This window comes from Physella acuta, unplaced genomic scaffold (genome assembly GCF_028476545.2).
Source record: "Physella acuta isolate Inbredline_101_S28 unplaced genomic scaffold, ASM2847654v3 ptg000057l, whole genome shotgun sequence".
In the NCBI taxonomy this organism is placed as follows: domain Eukaryota; kingdom Metazoa; phylum Mollusca; class Gastropoda; family Physidae; genus Physella; species Physella acuta.
In genome coordinates, this window is record NW_026731577.1 from 151415 (window position 1) to 160000 (window position 8586).

Here is an 8586-nt window from a genome sequence, read left to right on the forward strand (position 1 = left end):
ACACACACACAGCATCGAAATCGAATGTTGCTTTACTCTCTATTATGAATCGATTGTTTAGGGGTCGTCCATAAATGACGTCACATTCGTAGGGGGAGTGGGGGTCCGTAATTTTGTGACCGTGTATGATTGGGGGGGGGGGGGGGGGGGGGTCCAGATGGTTAACGTCACACTTTTGCATTATAAAAAAAAGCAATGTTAGAAATGTTAGAAAACGAATTTTAGCCGTTATTTCACGTTTTAGAAAACTGTTTGAATAAATTGTAATAGGAATTGATTAAAATACTCTTATTATATTGACAGAGTTCAGACAAGAATTTGGTAAAATATCGTATTTTAAGAAAAATTCAACTGCAGTTTTGAGGGGGGGGGGGGTTGTAGGCTGAGATGTTGCGTAATTATTATATTTTTTTGGGGGGGGGGGGGCTGGCTTTTTGTGTGATGGAGGGGGGAGGTTAAAATCGTCAAAAAAAGCGTGACGACATTTATGGATGACCCCTTAGCTCAAAGTCATTGATCAGTAGCGAACTAGAAAAAAAGCCCCCCCCCCCCCCCCCCCCCCCACGAAAAATTTTTTGACCCTTTTTTCCATCTGGTACACGAATAAATCAGAGGTTTTCCAACACGTGAGCTGGTCCCTCAGTTTTCCAAAAGAGAAGCACGGATTCATCAAATGTACAACACACCAAACTGGCTTCCACCCCCTCTACACATCAATTTTTTAATGAGGTTTTCATCTAAAAGTTACCAATCGTGTATTTTTAGACCTGTGTCCTGTTTTCCAGACGTTTAATTAGATGTGAACAATGTCGGCAGTTCATTTCTTGAATCTTAGATGTTGGGGCGCGGCTTTGTCCACACTACCAACGAGACACACCAATACTAATAAGTCGGGGGGCTCTTAATTTTGAGATATATACCGGGGACACACAATAAGTGGATCTAATGTGCAGATAGCCACTGAGGATTTCGGGTCGCTAAATCACATATTTCCGTGGGGCGTCACCCATCCGATATGTAAACAAATATCAGTCCTGTGACAGAAACCTATGCTCGGGGCTGTACTCAACAGTTTCCCAACTTTTCATGGCGATCGGATACATGATGTACAGTATAAAAGACAGAAACATGTTTTCACATGTACAACTGTATGCAGCTCACGAGCAGAGGCGTAGCTAGGGGAGGGCGGGGAGGGCGGCCGCCCCGGGCGCCGACCCTAGGGGGGCGCCAAAAGGGGTAGAAAAAAAATTTAAAAGCTCATTTTAAGCTTCAGTTTTAAATAATAAACAGTCAAAGTACAGAAATTTAACGGCTGAGAGCCTTTGCATACTGATTTAACTGTTTTCCACCTTGATTGTGTAACTGTAAAACATATATCCTTAAGAAAAAGTGACCGGAAAAACCGCTTTCCAGCTTTCCTAGATGGGGGGGGGGCGTTTTTTCGAAGACTAAAATCGGAAAAATTCACTCCGGATTAAGGAATAAATAACCGATATTACTCAGAAAAGAAACCCTTTGAACAAAAGCGTATTTTACGATTGTGTTACTTAAAAAAAAGTTGACAAAATCCGATCGTGAATCATATGAGTCGGCTGTGTGTCTTGACCTACGCGGAAGCCCTGAGACTGAAAATACCGAGCCTCTTTTTTTCTTCCACTTTCCCCATGGACTTAACACAAGCACCTGCATAGTGATGTTATTTTTTGTCTTCCTCATATTGTGTCCTAACCACCACCTTTTCATTCTCCACTGTCTTTAACCTAGCTCCGAGCCGTACAGTAAAAGATACATCATATTCAGCTATAGATCCTGATTGAATTTTTTTGACAATGCATTTGAATTCCACATGGACTTAGAATGTTAATACGCATTTTATCTCTGCTGATTCTATTTCGAACGTCATGAGCTTCAGCTATTATCATTAAACCGGTTATTACAGCTTCTTCAACCAGTACAATTAACTCTGAATTTGTTGTTGACTGTGTGTGAGAAGGCAGCGCACATCTGATAAATCCAAGACTTCGAGCTGTTGTGTCCGTTGGATTCCAGTTTGTTTCCTCTTGCTTGTTTCTTTATACAATCAACCAGTCAACGAAATACCCATGTCGTATTCCAATGTGAACAATACTTTTGCTATTGTATGTCAATTGTATGACCTTAATCTAACAAACTTATAATCCAAATATGTACTAGATCTATATCATAACAGAGACTGTTCCAAAGATAAAACATAAAAAGACTGTCCTAAACAAATTAGCTTCGCTACAATTTTTTTTCTGACTTTACTAATCATCATTTTTAAAGGATAATCCATCTTAAGGGGAATTTAATTGGCGTCGAGTACAGTTTTAGGGAACGAAAATCATGCAGCGTAATTATTTTTTTTCCAGACTGCCGCACATACACACATACATACACACACACACACTGACACACACACACACACACACACACACACACACACACACACACACACACACATATATATATATATATATATATATATATATATATATATATATATATATATATATATATATATATATATATATATATATATATGGCCTTTATGGGGAGGGCGCCAAACTGAAAGTTCGCCCCGGGCGCCGGGAGGGGTCGCTACGCCTCTGCTCACGAGCCGGATAACCTTCTGATTTAGGTGGGTTAAATGACGTCACTTTTTAACGACTTAAAAAAACAACCCAGACCCTCACACGCCGCAGCCCCCCCCTCCCCCTCCCCAAATGTCGCCATTTATGAAGCGTATTGACTATTAATAATGTTCAATTAATTATAAACGTTCTAATTAATTTCTAAACAATTTATAAAAAAAAAAAATCTTACCTTGATCCATATTTTGTGAATTAGATACTACGCAAGTAAATATCTGCTGACTATTGATATATTTAAGTTAAATTGTAGCGAAAGAGATTGACACTTAGGGTTACCGCATGACACCCAACCTAGTGACGCCATGGTTTAGACCGCTTTATCTAGATCTAGATTTAGAAAAAGTATCGCAGGGCCTTGTCAAAAGAATAATGGGGTCGGCGTGGTCGAGTCGGTAAAGCTCATGGTTGCTAAACCGAAAAGTCTCGAGTTCGAACCCCCGGGCAGATGAGGCTCGTTAGCTGGGGACAGCCACTCTTCTAGGAGAGACAACTCCAAAATTAAACAACTGCTGCCTTGTAGTTTGTTCTTGGTTGGACAAAGGCTATGGAAGCAAATCCAAAAAGAAAAGCAGGCTGAAATCGGAGTCAATGGCCTCAATGGCGCATAACCAGTTGACACGTAACGCTTAATTGTGTTGGAGGCGTGGTTGAGTCGGCTAAAAAACGCTCATGGTTGATAAATTTGAATAAAGTCTCGAGTTCAAACGCACTGGCAGATATTTCTCGATCCCCTTCAACACTAATAATTAAGAACGAAGAAGAAGAGAAAGAAAAGAATAATGAACGATTCGCGTTTACAAATAGCCCATGATCACATAAAGAACTTTTGTAAGTTTCTTAACTTAGATTATTTCTTAACGGTTCCCAGAAAGATGCGCAACGGAAAAAAAATGCGCAACCAGAAAAAAGCGCAAACAGAAAAAAATCATTATCTAAAATTGCTTTTTTATAATGCACAAGTTTGACGTCACACCATCTGACCCCCTCCCCCTCACCACACACTTAACACAACGCCCGATAAAGACAAGTTGAAAAGTCGCAAATTTCCGAAGTGGTATCTGAAAATCCTATTTTAAATGGTGGTTTTGTTCATAAAGCACAGTGACGTTGATGCACGGTTCATTTTTTGCAATAGTAAATAGAATATAGATCTAGATCTACCTAGAATCTAGATCTATGCTTTAAGTTCGAAAAAAAAAATCATATTTAGACTTAGACCAGATCTAGAATCTAGATCTAATTTCTCATAGACTTAGTAAATTATTATGAAGGGGTCGGTGAATGCACAAATGAAGCTGGTTCGGTACCTTCAAAAAGGTTAGGCCTAATCTTTATATATATATAGGCCTATATATATATATATATATATATATATATATATATATATATATATATATATATATATATATATATATATATATATATATATATATATATAATTCTCTTCTGGGAGCCGTAAGAAAACAAGCTGCAGGCGCCTCCTTGCAGTCCCCTCTCTTTCTCTCTATCACTATCACTACCACCCCCACCCCACCCCGTCTGGTGAGCTGTGGTCACGCTGTTTACATTTTACAATCATACAGACGGGTTTGGTGACGGCTATTAGGGGCAGATAATTTAGTTTGAAACGATTTTAAACTTAGAGGAGATAACTAAGAGGAGGCTGCTTTCACGTGGGGGGGGGGGGGTGGAAGGGGGGTTTAGTGTTTTTAAGCAAATATTTTCAGTGGCAGCATTGGTACTGTCGAATTCACAAATTATAAATAACTGAAAAGTAGAAAAAAACAACTAAATAGCGGCGTATGATACGCAGCGGGTCGGCTCGTATATATATAATTCTCTTCTTGGAGACCTTAGAAAACAAGCTGTAAGCGCGCCTTGCAATCCCCTCTCTTCCTCTCTATCGCTACCACCCCCACATTGTCTGGTGAGCTGTGGTTCACGCTAAATGTTTACTGTCGTAGAGCCGGGTTTAGTGACGGCTATTAGGAGCAGATAATTTAGTTTGAAACGATTTTAAACTTAGAGGAGGTAACTAAGAGGAGGCTGCTTTCACGGGATGGGGGGGGGGGGGGGGTGGGTAGGGGTTGGGGGAAAGGATCAGGGTTTTAGTGTTTTAAAGTAAATATTTTTAGTGGCAGCATCAGTACTGTCGAATTCACAAATTATGACTTACTGAAAAATAGGAATTAAACTAAATAGCGGCGTATGCTACGTCGCGGGTCAGCTCGTTATTATAATTATTAATAATTAAGAACTACTGGTTTTGGTTTTGAGATCTATAAATAGATTCTAGCCCTATTCTCGAGTACTGAAGTTTAAAGATAGTCCAAGTCTTCTTGGATGCATTCAGATTCTTGGTATCGTAGTAGATTCAAGTTGCAGTTGCTAGTTAGAATCTAGTTACTAGTAGTTAGGCCTCAGTAAGTAAGTTCATAGAGCCATAGCCTTGTCTTAGGACTAGACTACATTCGGACTAAATCAATGATAATTTAATTTTAATCTACGCTGGTACGTTTAGTAGGCCTACTAGACTCTCTACATATATTTAAATAAAAAAATATAGAATCTAGATCTAGATTCTAATCTAAATCTGTTACTGAACTGTGAGTTACTGTGTGTTCAATTTTTTTTTTTAGGCCTTATACTTAATTAATTATTACTTAGGGTAGGCCTAATGACAAGTGATGAATTAGACTTTAGTAGACACTTCTTAGATTAGATTTTTTTAGATCTAGATCTAGATAATAAGATATCTAGATTCTAGTAGTTAGTGTAGACTGCCTAGAGTGAGTACTGAGTAGTTTTAGTTACTACTTTAGTGTTTAGACTACTAGATCTAACTAGAGAATCTAGTTGTAGTAGTCAAGTCAATTAGATCTAGATATCTAGTATTAAAAGTATTAGATAGTAGATAGAATCTAGGCTTATACTTTATTTGGATGATATTTCGAGTCGTCCCTTTGAATCCTGGTCAGAATGGTCTCCCGACATTTAGGCTTACGACAAATTGACTCCTGACATATTCTTGTCTCATATAGGACATGCTGGCTCCTGACAAATCGGCCCCTGATATAAGGGCTCCCAACAAATGGGCTCACGACAAACGGGCTCACAATATATTGGCTCCCTGGCCCTTTTGATGGGGTCAATTTGAGGGGGCTCTCATGTCGGGGCCGTTTTGTCATTCACCATTTTGACACAGCATATTATTTTACTTTTAGTCACCTACCAGTAACATTACACATCTTTTTAAGATTCTATCATCGGACACTGGAGTAAAATACTTCCCCCCCAATTGATCTAGATCTACAAAACTACAATGGAACGAGAACAGTGTTTCTTTTCAGGCATCTCTACCGCCTCTTCCCCCCCCCCCCCTGAAGGAAATGGAATTTATTAATTAAAATAATATAGGATACTTTCAACACCCAGAATTTTTTAAGTCATCTCCCCCCCCCCCCCCATGCAAAAGTTTTAAGTGGCCCCCTCTCCCTAGAAGAAAGTTTGAAACAAATAACAAATGAATGGACATCAACAAAACAACAGAATAAATACTTTTTGGACAGTATATAGAGTCAACCCTTTGAATCCCCAGCGGCATGCCTCAACCAACCTGCGCAGGCTTTTTGAATTGAGTTAATTATAAACTCAAAACAATTATTTAAACAATCTCATTTAAATCAGTCAGGCCACATGCATAGTGTTGTGTGTCATGCCTTAACCAAAATAACCCTTCATTATTATTAGCAACAATTAATATATCAGCTAATTGATTAAATTATGAGTACATTTCCAGTCAGATGTTATAGCAGTAGGCCTATAATTTTTAAATTACTTCTAATTAATTATTAATTACTTGGCTGTACTCACGATATAACTTAAATGTGTTTTCAAATGTTTTTATGCTAACGGGATCTGGACGTATTAGGCTACTTTTGCATGGTACATCTACATTTTTTAAAATTTTGTAATGAGTAGCCTAGTCCTGCATTAAACTAGAATTTAGGACTGTTCTCAATAACAATGAAAATAATGAATAGCCAGCTTCAAACTGTGATTTCCTATATTATCACTACTAGAAGTATAGCTCTGTTGTTTAAATAACTCCACCCTCCTCCCCTCACGTAGTTAAATATAAAATTACGCTTTTAACCCCGTTAGGGTGTGTGAACTATTGATGACTTCATTATTTTAAAAAAAACTATTCTGGTGTTATATTCTCTTCTCCCACTGGCATCATGTAACTTTGGAGCCATAAACAACACCAGGATTAGCCGGTGTATTTCGTGCAAATTTACTCAAAACACTGGAACACACTACATTTATTGAGGATTAAAGCTGCAAAACTTACATAGAGTGGATTTATTCTTTAGTTGAGAAGAATTTTGAGTGTTTAACTTAGTTTAACTTACGTTAAGGCTACTTTTTTATTTATTTTCATCAAGACTAAATTATAACCTGCCATTTCACCTTATAGACAAGCATTGATTGGCTGTACAGAAACTCCATGGTTGATCTTCTGTGAACTGCACTTTGTAGTAATTTGACTATTTGTACTCAAAACTTTGCCAATAAATAAAGTTATACTTTATAATCACTTGACCTAGATCTAGTTATGCGACATTTTAATAATATGTTTAAAACCAAATACTTAATAGAAACAGTAAAAAATCTAAATATTTAACCAAAAGTAGATTTAATATGCCAAATGTGTGAACCATTTCTGCATCATAAAAATATTTTTAATTTTTTTTTCTAAAAATTATCTCTAACCTAATGATTTTTTTTCTGCCTCTATACTATCTGCACTATTAGGCCTAAATCTTTTTTATAGCACAACATTTAATTTTGCTGCTACGGATAACAATATTCAAACTGGTAGGTATAGCTTGAAAGCTTAGCTTTTAAAAATATTGCATCATCCGTTAAATTGCCAACTTTTAATAAATAAAACACTTTTAATAGTTTTATTTTATATTGGTTTCTGAAACCCGGCAGCTTTTAAATAATCAATGTTCAGGTGTTTAGTTTTCTATACAAAATGTAGTCAGCCAACCAGTCAACCCCAAACTTTGACTTTAATTAATTAAATGCAGCGGTTTCTCCAGGTTGGGTGTCACCTGGTGCAATATGTTTAACTTTGGGCCCGGAAGTATTTTTAGGCAATGGATTAATAGCACATATATATTGTTAAGTTTCAATTTTTATATTAATATAAGTAAAGGAATAGGCTTCGACCTAGATCCGAGCCAGGATTTTAATTTAAACATAAGATTACTCATTTGAAGTATTAGTTTTTAGTTTAAAGAAAAATTTTAGGCCTACATTTTTGTTTATGTAAGTTGTTTGCATTTTTTGTTGTTGTAATTTTAGTTTAGTTGTAGGTAAGGGAGGTGTGTTGGTTTAAGGTTTCTGAATATCTTTTGGTTTATTTTCAAATGCCTTTATTTTGGTTGTAAGAAAGCAATTAGAATTAGGTTAGCATGCTGTTTTTGTTTTGAGCATCATTTTTTTTTTTCCAGCGCTTATGATTGTTTTAATATGTAAATCTGTCTTTCTTTAAAATTTACATTCACTGTTGAGCTTGCATTTAAAGTTGGACATACATACCATACTAATGGCATCTCTATATCTGTATTTATATCTATTTCTTCACCTTCAATGCTAATTGAGTTTAACTTCAAACAAGAGCAATATATATATAAGCTCTTTTTTTGTATGAAATGTTGTGTCAAATTGCAGTATAGAGCAGTCACTAATTTTTTATGAAAATTGTAAGCAAACATCTCTTTTTTTTTTGCTTTTTAAAATTTTGTATTTAATTTGTATGAATTAAGGGTTGTATTTTAAAATTTTGAAGTTTTGTTTTTCAATGAGAACCATTGATATTCTCTTTTAAAATATTAAACAC

At 36.5% G+C, this 8586-nt stretch overlaps 1 protein-coding gene across 4 annotated transcripts in view; it reads left to right on the plus strand.

Annotated features, from left to right (window-relative positions):
* The first annotated feature begins 5010 nt into the window (after positions 1-5010).
* Positions 5011-8586, plus strand: part of LOC131947527 (adenosine deaminase domain-containing protein 1) — a 32581-nt gene continuing 29005 nt past the window's right edge. Inside the window, exon 1 of one of the 4 annotated variants that reach the window (XM_059308798.1) lies at positions 5011-5183. The gene's annotated coding sequence lies outside the window, so the exon portion shown is untranslated. The remainder of the gene's footprint in view (positions 5184-8586) is intronic. The other 3 variants (XM_059308801.1, XM_059308808.1, XM_059308773.1) reach the window with 3 other exon arrangements.